Genomic DNA, 12899 nt, shown 5'->3' with positions numbered 1-12899 from the left:
TCTGTCCTAGCTTCTGACAACCTAGCAGTTCGAAAGCATACCAATGCAAGTAGATAAATAGGTACCACTGCAGCGGGAAGGGAAACAGCATTTCCATGGGCTCTGGTTTCCGTCACGATATCCCATTGAGCCAGAAGCGGTTTAGTCATGCTGGCCACATGACCCAGAAAGCTGAATGTGGACCAACACCTGCTCCCTCAGCCTGAAAGCGAGATGAGTGCTGCTCATCCAGGGGTCCTGTACCTTTATACTGGGAAAAGTGTGAATAGAAATGTATAAGTGAAAATAATATACAAAATTGTGTTTTTAAGGGGAAATTTTAAAAACATATATTTAGCAAAATTGCATACAAAGATATGTACATGAAGCGTAAGTAGCACTCAAAGGATGGTGAATTTTCATTGACACACCTGCTAGCAAACCTCCACACCTGCAGCAAACCTTGTTGAAGGTGTGCTTCAAAGAAGTTCATCCCCTGATGCCATGGTGAGTGCCACCTATCTGTCAAATTCAACCTGCAAAGGATACGGAAGATTCAGACCTGGGGTCTGGGGGGGGGGGGAGTGTTTCCCACTCCTGCACAAAGGTCTGAAGAACAGCCGGCACACCTGGAGTCATTGGGTTTGCATTCACATCCCTGTCCCCCTCCCCTAGTCTCCTGTAACATCTCACCCATTCAAGCAAACACCTCAACACAGCCCTTGTGTTCAAGGCCCCACTGGACGGACTCCTTAACAACGAGGAAGATTCCATATAAACATTCCATTAACTTATTTCTCTAATTTGTGGCTCATGCTCTGGACCAGCCTTTCTCAACCTTGGGTTCACAGATGTTGTTGGACTACAACTCCCATCATCCCTAGTTAGAAGGACCAGTGGTCAGGGGCGGTGGCAGTTACAGTCCACCCACATCTGAGGACCAAAGGCTGAGAAAGGCTGCAGTCTAGTGGGGTCAAGTAGGCCTCACCACAAAGGCTTGGGCTCTTCAGCTGGTGGTGTGTTTTTTTTTTTCTGTATTCAGGAGATTACAATTGTGTCCTGTGCATCTCTTCTAATTGGCCATGTTTCTTTAATCTTGAAAGGAGGGAATTTTTTTTAAAATTATCATCCTGGTTACAAATTTCTACATTCCAGAGCTTTTTGTTGTTCAGCCAAAGAAATAATGATTTCAGCAGTGCTGCGATGATTTAGTAAACCAAAGGAGGAGTTGTCACATGGCTACACAGGCCTAAGGTAACACATTGCGGTTCAAATGCTCTCTAGAATTATGCAATTCCTTCAGAATATCAGGGAAATCTTAACAGCCATTTCCAATATTATATTGTACTCCTCACATTTTGAAAATGTTCAGAGAATATTGATCCAAAAATGGCCCTGGGCACAAAGTCTTCTTAATGTGAGGGTGTTCAAATGTTGCATGTGAAATTTGAGAGGTACAAATTGTCCTGCAAACTCAGACACATGCCTAAAGTCTGTGCATTTTGCTTCCCTAAATGAAACTTTCTTTAAAAAAACATAAGAATTCAAATCATGGGTAATGGAATGTGAAAATTTGCCTTGGACTTTCCTTTTGTTGCAAATAAGGTATGACTCCTAAATTCTTCTTTGTTGGCATCTGGTGAAAAGACAGCCTGTAATTATTTCAGAAAGCTCAACATTAGGAAGGATTAAACGGCTTTTTCCTGTCAATGGCATATGAGATCCATTAACAAACCACTACGTTAGTTGTATTTGAATCCTACCAACTAGTGTGGTGGTCTGACTCATCAGATGACAGAGACAGATGACAGAGGTGGTCAAAGTCTATGGTTTCCTTGGTTTTTATTTTATTATCAGTCTTAGGGATGTTGTTGCCAGATGTCTTTAAAATAGTTTTGGCTGCCAGTGTGTGTTTGGGGTGCTTGCGGACAATGTGATCTGGGGCGCTGAGTGTGTTTTGTTTACATGGCCATGCTGGGTTGTGGGATTCATGTGAGAGAATACTAAGAATTTGGGGAGACAAATGTCTTTCCCCTGTAGAGGCAGTTCAGAAGGTAGAGCACTTCTGTAACATTTAACCCAGCCCTCAGCAGGAGGCAAGATGTGGCAGTCTGCATCAAATCAGATGAAATTGCACACATTGCAGTAATCTAGCTCTGACGCTATGGAGGAATGGGTCACAGCTGGGAGACATATAGAGAGCTGTTAACCAAAGTAGAACATATTAGGTGAAACTGAAAGATTTTGAAGAGATAACGGATTTATTAAGGGATTGGTTACAGTTTCACCAATTAAATGATATTTTCAAGACAGGCAAAAAGAAAGGTTTTAGTTATGAGATCTCAAGATTTCAAAAAAATCTGTTAGAAAACAATATAAAATTACTCTCAAAAATGTATAGATTGCTCTTGGAACGGTATACGAAAGATGAACAGAACAGATAAATCCGTAATGATACACTGATATTCAACTTTTAAATTGGGAAAGGTTACGGAAAACTGATTTGAAATTCTTGGCATGTTGCATGCTGAAAAAAAACTATATCAAAATGATGTACAGGTGGTATTTGACTTCTAGTAAGTTAGCAAAACTGTATATGACAAGTACAAATCGTGTTGGAAATGTAAAGAAAAAGAAGGTACCTTTTATCATATTTGGTGGTCGTGTAAAGTAATTAAAGCATTATGGGAAATGATATATATTGAATTGAAAAAAATGTTTAAAATTACTTTTATTTAAAAAACCTCCCAGAAGCTTTCTTATTAGGAATTGCAGGTACCAATATCCCAAAGGAGCAGAAAATACTCTTTCTTCTTCTTCTTTTTTTCGAATCCCCGCCACGGGGTGAGAACCCGTTGCTCAGTCCCAGCTCCTGCCCACCTAGCAGTTCGAAAGCACGTCAAAGTGCAAGTAGATAAATAGGTACTGCTCCGGCAGGAAGGTAAACGGCGTTTCCGTGCGCTGCTCTGGTTCACCAGAAGTGGCTTAGTCATGCTGGCCACATGACCCGGAAGCTGTACGCCGGCTCCCTCAGCCAATAAAGCGAGATGAGCGCCACAACCCCAGAGCCGGCCACAGCTGGACCTAATAGTCAGGGGTCCCTTTACCTTTAATTTTCATTTCTCCTTAGACATACAACTTAGAAATGTGAGTATTACGTACAATGATTTGCTGGAGGACATTCATTGCAGCTCCTTTCCATTGTAAACTCTCTCCTGGCTGCTTAAGATGCTCTCCCTTTCTAGGTTTTCCCATCTGTGGGGCAACTTTGAGAAAAAGAGGGCCAAAGCCCAGCCATACTGCGAAACATTTTCCAAGCGGAGGGATCAGAAGATCAGCAGGAGCCTCATGGGCTGTGTTCCACTGCGAGGAAGGCCATGCCATCAAACAGCCAAAGAGCAATTGTGTGTGTGTGTGCGGGGGGGGGGGGGAGTGGACAAATGGTGGAGGGGAGAGGAAATAGGAATGGTGGGTGGGCATCCAGATGGGAAGGGAATCAAGGGATATGCACCAAGGCAGCCGCTAGTAGCTTGGGAACAGGTCAGGGCAGAGCCGGCCCACACGGGAGGTGGAATGAAGCACCTGCCTCAGGCAGTGGAAGCATAAGAGGTAGCACCCCACCCACCCCTCCACTTCAGCCACCACCAGAACTGCCCCTTCTCACCAGCCAGAGGCAGGCGGTCCAGTGTCCAGCATTGCCACTTGCTCTAGGTGGCTTCTGATGACCATCACAAGGCACCATTGGACCTCTGTGCCCAGGGCACCCTTGAGGAGCGCCTGCCCTGGGGCCCAGAAGCTGCTGAGGTTCTACTCTAGAGTAAGTGGAGTAGGAGGGGGGTGATGCATTGACAACCTCAGGAACAACAACCACATTTGTAGGGATGGACTTAGAAGGTGACACTGGGGCAGCCGCTTTCTAGTTCTCTGAATTCCTTGTGTTTGGGGCAGAGCCGTAGCTAGGTGATCTTGCGCCCCTGGCAAAACCGTCCAGATTGTGCCCTCCAGCCACGGACAAATTGGCTCTTATTTCCATCTCTCCATTCAATTCACCTTCTATTTAAAACCATTTATTATGAGGCAATAATCAATATTTATTGTGGACAAATGGTGGAGGGGACATTTATGGACACATTTTTAGCCGATTTTGCATGCCTCCCATCGCCTGCGCCCCTGGCGGGGGCCCACCTCACCACCCCCTAGCTATGGCCCTAGTTTGGGGGCATGTTGACCTGATGCTGGAGGACTCAGCTGAAAACAGACTATGAAGAGGCTTTCCTTGCAAGATGAGGCGTCTGGTTCCCCATACCCCGACCCATGCAAATAAGAGACCAATGAGGCTGGTTTTTTGGGTCAAAACAGGCCACAACTTTATTGAATACAGATGAAAAAGGTTTTGCTTGCGCAAGGGGCAATCAAAATACTTCCAGCCCACCTGCCAGAAGTGACGCATGGTCAATCCAGGCGGGGGTTCCTAAGATTTACATCAAATAGGGTGACACCCACAGGGACCACCATCTGGGGGAGTGCCTTCAGCCCTGGCTCCCCCAGGGCACATGGACATGGCCACTCGGATTGCCCCAATGCCAAACTAGTTGTGATGATTGCTATGAGGTAGGCAAGACCACTGGGTTGGTGTTAATTAGCCCGGCGAGCAAATTCCTACCAGCCCCTTAAAGAACGGTGACCACCGTAGCCACAGCAAAGTCATTGACTATCAGCTTAAACCGAGGGTGAGTGGGCAGAAGAAAAATCTGGTGAAGAAACAAACAGGTGGGGGCTGCTTAAAAGGGCAAGGGGTGGATCTGAGGGAAGCCTACCTGCTCCGTCAGCTCTGCCCCCTAGCACAGCCTGAGTCCCCAGCCTGCACCCCATTAGGCAAATCTGAGTGCAGGCTAGATCCAGTTCCTGATATCCAGAGGGGCTTAAGCCTCTACCGCCTACCAGGAAGGGCACCACTGTTCCAGTTCCCTCGTCAGGGCCCCAGTGAAGCCTCTGCCGTCCTGCAATGCTGCCATGCCAAGGGGGTGAGCAGACTTCCTTCCCTCTGCCCTTTTGATCCCCATCACAGTGCAGACTCTTGCTGTGAGTGCTTTTTCCTTAGTGCTCTATTACAAAACTCCACCCGCGAAACTTATTTGTTAGCAGATATGGCTAGAATTGCAGCTATGGATGGCTTTGTGGTGGGTCATTAACTTTGTCTTTAAGGTACCAGCCTTGTCTGTCTTAAAATGGCAGAAATATAATAATAAAGGTGACTCCAGCTGGGGAAAGAATGCATCTTCTTTGGAAATGTAAACACAATTTCCCCTCTAATATTTATTCTCCTCTGAAAATCACATGGATTCAGAGCCTTATTTTATTTATGGTTTAGGAAACAGAACAGGAAGTATATCTTGCAGCCATTCTGAATATGCATGTGCTATTTCTTTTTATGTAGGAGAGGTCTACGAAACATTGTACTTGAATAAGGATGAGGTTCTAGATGCACATCTGAGAGTTGCAAACAGTCTTGCCTGGAGCTGCTGTGAGTGATAGTTTACAGCTGGTAACACTTTACCAGCTTTCTCTTTTTCCCCCCAAGTCCCCCCCCCTCCCGTTAAGCTGAGCCCAAGCGCTGGGGACTTATTGAAAAGCAAGATACGACACCACATTCATTTCTGAAATCACCAAGGCATCTTCTGACTCAGCCATTTCATGCAATGAAAAGTGATTGCATGTGGTGATACTTATACACATGTGATCCACCATCTGCCCCAAATCATAGCTCAGTCAGCAGAGCATGAGACTCTTCATCTGGGGGTCATGGGTTTGAGCCCCACGTTGGGCAAAAGATCCCTGAATTGCAGGGAGCTGGACCAGGAGATCTTCAGGGTGGCTTCCAACTCAACAGTTCTATGATTCACCTGGAAACATCCTTTGGGCATTAGCAATGCCAGCAGCATTGTGTTCTGTTTTGGTGCCTGGGACAGGGAGAATGTGTCTCTGCTCCTTGATCTTTCTGCAGCTTTTGAAACCATTGGCCATACTATCTCCCTGGACCAGCTCTGTGGGATGGGCATTGGGGCACTTCCCCTCCCCCCTCCCCGGTGGTTCCATTCCAACTGCAAGGCCCTGTCTGGAGAAGACAGCAGAGAGACTATGTCAGCCCCACAGCCCTTGTGCTATGGTACATGATATTGGCACCAGTGCTGTTTAACATCCACCTGAAGCTGTTGAGAGTGGTCATTAGGAGTCTGGGGGCAAAGCGTCCTCAGTACGCAGATGATGCTCTGCTCTTTTTCTCCATAGCATCTAACTCAGAAGAGGCTGAGAATGGTCTGGCTGCAGCTGTGAAATGGATGAGGTTGTGGAGGCTGCCTATACTCTGTGAGACCAAGGTAAAAGTGCTGGTATTAATTTATAAGGCTTCCTTAAGAAATAGGGTCCAGGATACTTTAAGGACTGCCTGGTCCCCAATATCCCTGCTTGATCATTGAGGTCCCCAGGGGAGTCTCTGCTAGTGTTCTTCCATGGTTCAGATACATGGCTTATAACAACTGGAAGCTGCGTGTTCAGTATTGTGGGCCCAATCCTGTGGCACTCCCTCCTGGCTGAGATTAGACAGGCCTCCTCTCTGCTGAACATGAGGTGCTTGACAGAGACCTTCCTTTTCCAGCAGACCTTCCCAAGGTACTTTTCCATTTCTAGGATGAACTTTCATAGTTCTTAGTCTCTATATGGTTGTAAAAAAGTTTTTATTTACCACACTTAGAAATTCTGATTATTTAGCAGTATATAAATAAATACCTGAAATGAATGAAGGAAGGAATAAATTTAATAATAGGTAGAACGAAAAGTAAAGATATGTTGTATGAGGCCACAGACCTAAACATTGCCATACTGGAGGCAAATTGCCCACCAAGAAGACTTTGTCAATGACTTTCCACACCAGCAGTGACTGCAGATGTACAACAGGCTATTTTTACTTATTCTGTTTTCTGCAGTAGGGGGAAATCTGGATTCAGTGTGAAAAAGTACAGCCTGGTGCTTTGATGACAAAGAGGTTGTGTGGATGCTGCTAAAAATTTGTGGGCATGAGCAACACCGATTACACAGTAGACCTCCTGTTGGGAAGAGCCCTTCGCAGGCGCAGGAGGAGCCTCCCTGATTCAGCACCACTATTCCAAGCAGCTCAAAGAGGCTGTGATCTAGGGGTTGCTGTTGTTCTTAAAGAGGCTTGGCTCTCAGTAACCTCTTAAGTTTGCGTAAGTGACACCAACATAAATGGTTGTTGATTTACTACTTAGACCGTTTCTTTACCTGCCTCTCACTTAAAGGTAAAGGGTAAAGGGACGCCTGACCATTAGGTCCAGTCGTGGCCTACTCTGGGGTTGCAGCGCTTTATTGGCCAAGGGAGCCGGCGTACCGCTTCTGGGTCGTGTGGCCAGCATGACTAAGCCACTTCTGGCGAACCAGAACAGCGCACGGAAACGCCGTTTACCTTCCTTCCGGAGCGGTACCTATTTATCTATTTGCACTGGTGTGCTTTCGAACTGCTAGGTTGGCAGGAGCAGGTACCGAGTAATGGGAGCTCACCCCGTTGCGGGGATTCGAACCGCCAACCTTCTGATCGGCAAGCCCTAGGCTCTGTGGTTTAACCCACAGCACCACCCGCATCCCATGCCTCTCACTTGTTTTTGTTGTTGTTTAGTCGTGTCCAACTCTTCGTGACCCCATGGACCAGAGCACGCCAGGCCTTCCTGTCTTCCATTGCCTCCCGCAGTTTGGTCAAACTCATGCTGGTAGCTTCGAGAACACTGTCCAACCATCTCGTCTTCTGTCGTCCCCTTCTCCTTGTGCCTCTCACTTAGATGCACACAAAATATCACATGTTATTTATTATGGCATTATCAAGAGTGAGCTTATTAATAAAAATGCCTACCATCACTCAGGACAGTGCAGGAATAAAAGTAAGAAAGCCTTGGTCCCAGGCTTACAATCATCTTCGAACCAGAAGTGGGAGTCAGACATCGGCCTCACACATCTGTTTGTTTCTCTGTTTCCCAGCACTTTTTGGAGAGAGCGGTAAGTCAATCCAGATGTGGCTGATTGAAATGAGTCATCTTCCACTAAGGCCAAAGTGAAGCATTAAACTTGTGGTCAGTTGTTTCCTTTTCTAAAACTGAAGAGGGCTGGGGCTTCTCGGGGGGGGGGGGTGTGGCAGGACAGGCCTTCTCCAAAGGCCAGGGAGGCAAAATATAGCTCAGGCAACTCTGCCTTTTGCATCAGCATCAGCATCAGTCGTGGAGTGAACAGCCTGTGCAGATTCTGTCCTGAAAAAATGCCCCTGCCAGTCTCAGCTTTTTAATCCATGTCTGCGCATGGTGCCTGCGTTTGTATGGTTACTCATACTTGGCCCATTTGCAAAGGTACATTTAGGACATTTCAGATGCATCCCTAAGAAATTGAGCATGATCCAGCCAAAGCAACTTAAAATAAAAGTCCCATTGATTTCAATGGGAGAAAGTAAAGCACATGCCCAGCTCTCCCACTGTGTAAATGGGATTTAAGCCTTGAAATGCGAAAGCCCTTCTTTAGGATCTTATTCATCTAGGTACATTTTAGAAAAACAGCTGAACTTCCTCGTCCATTGCAGACATCACAGGAAGATTCTTTCTGTTCACCTGTCTCTTCTTGTGTAACCAATTACCACTTTCAATGGCCCAACATAATAAAAATCAGCTGGATTACTCAAATGTAAGGAGTTGCTCCTCTCTGTGGACAGAGCACTCATATTGTTAACTAGAATGGAGCTCTCTGGCTGCTTTTAAGGCCCTCACTAGTTGCCAGTTGTTCCCCAGCTCTACTCAGAATGCTGCTTCTAACTTCAAGGTATAAAAATTAGATGATGGTCATCTTAGGTGGCAGCATTTTGTCCTGTCCTTTGGCCTGCTCAGCACATTCTTTCTGATGTGCCTGTTTAGTATAAATGGTCTGGGACTAGGTTATATGAAGGTTGGCCCATTTCACTCCCAAGGTTGGCCCATTTCACTCCCAAGGAGGAGAATGGCTGACTAGTTGTTGACTGTTGATGTGCTGCCAACTGAGATAATTATGCAGTGATTTATGATAGCCATTTATGATAGCCATGTTATAAAGGCAGTGGAGATGCTACATGTTCTCATTCTTTATTCTCAGTACATGATCTGTCTACATTCGGAAGGAATTATGACTCCTAAAGTACATAGTGGACCAAATTTGGCTTCTGTCACCCACCCCACTGTGCCTGGTGACTTTCCAGTGAAGTGTCCAGCACTCATAGATTGCATTCTTTTTGTCTGGTATTACAAAATCTTCCTTCAGCTGGATTTTCATTCAACCTACATATCACAAAGTTCAGCTACTTGGAAGGAAAATGCTAATTTGGAGATTAGCAGTCTTTCCTTGTAAATATTTGTTTCAACAAATTATGAGCTCAGAAATTCTATTCAGCTAGCAACATGTACAAGCAAAATTTGTTATAGACAAATTCTTAGGAAATTTTATGAATCCTTTCCTTATCATTCAATTCTGCAGTAATTACCGTATTTTTCGCTCTATAGGACGCACTTTTTCCCCTCCAAAAATTAAGGGGAAATGTGTGTGCGTCCTATGGAGCGAATGCAGGCTCCTTGGCTTCAGTGATAGCAATGGGAATAATAATAATAATAATAATAATAATAATAATAATAATAATAATAATTTATTATTTATACCCCGCACATTTGGCTGGGCCTCCCCAGCCACTCTGGGCGGCTTCCATAGAAACCAAAAATACACTAAAATATCACACGTTAAAAACTTCCCTGAACAGGGCTGCCTTAAGATGTCTTCTGAATGTCAGGTAGTTGTTTATCGCTTTGACATCTGCTGGAAGGGCGTTCCACAGGGCAGGCGCCACTACCGAGAAGGCCCTCTGCCTGGTTCCCTGTAGCTTTGCTTCTCGCAATGAGGGAACCGCCAGAAGGCCCTCGGTGCTGGACCTCAACGTCCGGGCAGAATGATGGGGGTGGAGACGCTCCTTCAGGTATACTGGACCGAGGCCGTTTAGGGCTTTAAAGGTCAACACCAGCACTTTGAATTGTGCTCGGAAACGTATTGGGAGCCAATGTAGGTCTTTCAAGACCGGTGTCACCAGTCTAGCTGCCGCATTCTGGATTAGTTGTAGTTTCCGAGTCACCTTCAAAGGTAGCCCCACGTAGAGCGCATTGCAGTAGTCCAAGCGGGAGATAACCAGAGCATGCACCACTCTGGCGAGACAGTCCGCAGGCAGATAGGGTCTCAGCCTACGTACCAGATGGAGCTGGTAAACAGCTGCCCTGGACACAGATTTGACCTATGGACAGCTGTGAGTCCAAAATGACCATGGACAGCTGTGAGTCCAAAATGACTCCCAGGCTGCGTACCTGGTCCTTCAGGGGCACAGTTACCCTATTTAGGACCCACAAGTGAGAGCCCAGGGGTCTGAACACTCATCCCCCCCCACCACTTTCTGAACACGGCCCAGGAGGAAGGAGCGGAACCACTGTATGACAGTGCCCCCAGCTCCCAGCCCCTCAAGACGGTCCAGAAGGATGTTATGGTCGATGGTATCAAACACCGCTGAGAGATCCAGCAGACCTAGGAAACAGCTCTCACCTTTGTCCCTAGCCCGCCGGAGATCATCAACCAGTGCGACCAAGGCAGTTTCAATCCCGTGATGAGGCCTGAATCCTGACTGGAAGGAATCCAAATGGTCCGCTTCTTCCAGGCGTGCCTGGAGTTGTTCAGCAACCACTCACTCAATCAATCACCTTGCCCAAGAATGGAAGATTTGAGACTGGGCGATTGTTGGCCATCGTGGCCGCATCTAAAGATGTTTTTTTAAGAAGTGGTTTAATAACCGCCTCTTTCAGCGGGTCTGGGAAGGCTCCCTCACGGAGGGAAGCATTCACCACCCCACGAAGCCCATCGCCCAGTCCTTCCCGGCTAGCTTTTATAAGCCAGGATGGGCAAGGATCCAGGAGACAGGTGGTTGGCTTCACTTGTCCAAGCAACCTGTCCACATCCTCAGAGGTAACAGATTGGAATTGATCACAACTTGACTAGACAGGACTCTAGCACTCTCCTGCCCCGGCCCTGCTCCCACGGTGGAGTCTACTTCTTCCCAAATCTGAGCGATTTTATCTGCAAAAAACTTTGCAAAATCATTGCAGGAGAACATGTGGCCCGTACTGGGCCCCAATGTTGCAGGTGGTTCCGCTAAATTGTGAACCACCTGAAAAAGTCTCTTGCTGCTGTTTTCTGCAGATGCAATAGAGGCGGTGAAGAAATTCTTCTTCGCCGTCGCTATCGCCACTTGGTAGGCTCGACGTTGAGCTCTAACCTGTGTCCAGTCAGATTCGGAATGAGTTATCCGCCACCGGCGCTCTAGCCATCTCAACGATTGTTTCATTGCCCTCAGATCCGTGGAAAACCACGGGGCTGTCCGGGCTCCATGCAATCGGAGAGGGCGCTTCGGAGCCAAAAAGTCAATAGCCCTGGTTAACTCCACATTCCAGCGGGCCACCAGGGAATCAGCTGAAAGGCCATCAACATGGGATAAAGCATCCCCTACCACTCTCTGGAAACCATTTGGATCCATTAAGTGGCGGGGGCGGACCATCCGAATTGGTCCCACCTCCCTGCAGAGGGGATGGGTTGCAGAGAAGTCCAGTTGCACCAGGAAGTGATCTGACCATAGCACTTCTTTCGTTTTGCTTTTACTTAGTGTCAGATCCCCCTCATCCATAGAGGTAAACACCAGGTCCAAGGCATGTCCGCGGCTATGGGTTGGGCCAGACTTATTCAGGGACAGCCCCATGGAGGCCATGCTTTCCACGAAGTCCTGAGTGGCCCCTTGTAAGGTCATGTCGGCATGGATGTTAAAATCCCCTAGGACGACCAAGCTAGGTGTCTCCAGGAGAACATCCACAATGACCTGAAGCAGCTCGGGCAGGGAATCCTTGGTGCAGCGGGGAGGTCGGTACACGAAAAGGAATCCTGTACTGCCCCTATTGCCCAACTTCCAGAACATGCACTCGGAAAACTGGGTCTTCCCAATAGGACGCCTGGTGCAAACTAATGACTTCCTAAAAATCACTGCAACCCCCCCTCCCCGCCCACATGATCTGGGTTGCTGTGCGTAAGAGAAACCTGGTGGACAAGCAGCAGCAAGGACAGGCCCATCTGCTTCATCCAACCAAGTCTTTGTTACACATGCCAGGTCAAATCCTCCATCCATGATCAAGTGGTGTTATGAATCATTGACCTGGCATTGCACAGCGGCACCTTCAGGTCATGTGGGTATCCCTTGCTGATTCTAGTATCCATCCGGTCAGGACCAGACCCGGAGGCAGGAATAGTCCTCAGACAACGACTAAACTTGCCCCCTCTGTAATGACATGGTCTAATCTTAGCGTAACTCCTCCTCCTACCCGTGATCACTGAGATCGGTTGTCCCAGTGCATCCCCCCCTGTGGAACATGCCCCAGCAGCCCTGACCCTCTCCCCTTAAGAACAAAATAATGTGGGATGTAAACACAGGAGCAGTCAATGACAACATTCCTAGAGTGTACATGTTAGAACATGGGGAGGGATGTCTGTCCAGCAAGCAGGTAAACTTCCTGGGGACGGACTTCCTCCGCATGTGACCAGAGGTGGGTGTGGCCTCACCTGTGCAGGTAATGATAAAAGCACAGGGCAGGCAGCCATTCTCTCTCTTGCCTCTTGCCTCTCTGCCATCTTCATCTTCTGAAGGAGCAACATGCCCTCTTGGCTCCCAGCCAAGAGAGGACAGTAATATCTTACTACAAGATAGATTCTAAGTGTATGTAACCTTTTTAAGCCTGCCTACCTTCTGGGATCATATTGTGAACAGAACG

Source organism: Podarcis erhardii (genome assembly GCF_964252035.2).
Source record: "Podarcis erhardii genome assembly, chromosome: 1".
Lineage (NCBI taxonomy): Eukaryota > Metazoa > Chordata > Lepidosauria > Squamata > Lacertidae > Podarcis > Podarcis erhardii.
Note: the sequence above shows the minus strand (reverse complement) of the source record.